Here is a 1,189-nt window from a genome sequence, read left to right as displayed (position 1 = left end):
TGCTGTGGGGGAGGAGCCTAGGAAGGGGAGCTGAGAGCGGGGGGAGGGACTACAAGGTTGTTTCTGTTCAAAATTTTTCTAAGTTTTTGGGTTCCCAAGAAACTACATGCAGCAGCTTTAAACTGCAGGTAGAACAGGCATCAAAACACAAAACAAACTCACAATAACTTTACTACAATCATAAAACATTATCTTTACATTTAAAATGGAGCAGGGTTTAATCAAAACCTTAAAAAAAAACAATAATCAAAGATGAAGGTGGTCTGCTGTTTGTGTTAGCAAAATATCTGAACAATTTTTTTCTTTACCTAAGTATTCTTTGAGAGAGTATACTTTCAATTTACTTTTAATGTACTTATCAGATATCTATCCATCTATTTATCTTAACCCACTTCTTCCTTGGTGCCCATCAGTCACAGCCTGGGGGGGGTCCACCCTAGGCAGGCAAGTCCATCACAGGTTGGTTGTGGTCCAACCAGTCACTCTCTCACTAAGCATAATTTGGAGTTTCCAATTAGCCTAACAGTCATGTTTTTGTTCTGTGAGAGGAAACCCGAGTACACAGAGAAAACCCACACATGCACGGAGAAAACATGCAAACACTACCCAGAAAGGTCCTGATTGGGTTTCAGTCTTGCTGACAGGCAACCCAACTGAGGCAGGCTTCGCCACCCCCACACACACATTTTCCCCAAAATAACAAATATTTTACATTTTTATAGGATGTATAATACAACATACCTAAATTTCTTAGTTTTCCAAAAGTATGCTTTTAGTATAAATAGCCAATAGTATTTGGCTAGGAAAACTGTAACATGATTCAACAAATACAGCCACAATGTAACAAGAGGAGACAAAAACTCTGCATGTCATTTACATCAAGTATGCTAAAACGTTCATGACATCGTAAATTTAGAAATCAGGTCAGTTACCTGAAGGCAACAGGAGAGTTGTTAGTTTCTATTGTGTTGGAGCAAATTATGTGTCGTAATTTTTGGGGGGGTTGGGTTTATATTGACTGGATCAAATTATACTAACTCCCCTGCAAATTATGCCCATGAAGATGGCTAATACTTCAAAGTGTGCTTTTATAAAATTAAAGGTGCAGTATGTAACTTTTCTAAAAAGTATATTTTTAGCATATTTGTTCACTCTGTCACTATCTCCTGACAGATTGATATTAGACAGG

The sequence above is a fragment of the Austrofundulus limnaeus genome, unplaced genomic scaffold (assembly GCF_001266775.1).
Source record: "Austrofundulus limnaeus strain Quisiro unplaced genomic scaffold, Austrofundulus_limnaeus-1.0 Scaffold108, whole genome shotgun sequence".
NCBI lineage: Eukaryota > Metazoa > Chordata > Actinopteri > Cyprinodontiformes > Rivulidae > Austrofundulus > Austrofundulus limnaeus.
This window is presented reverse-complemented; position numbering follows the sequence as displayed.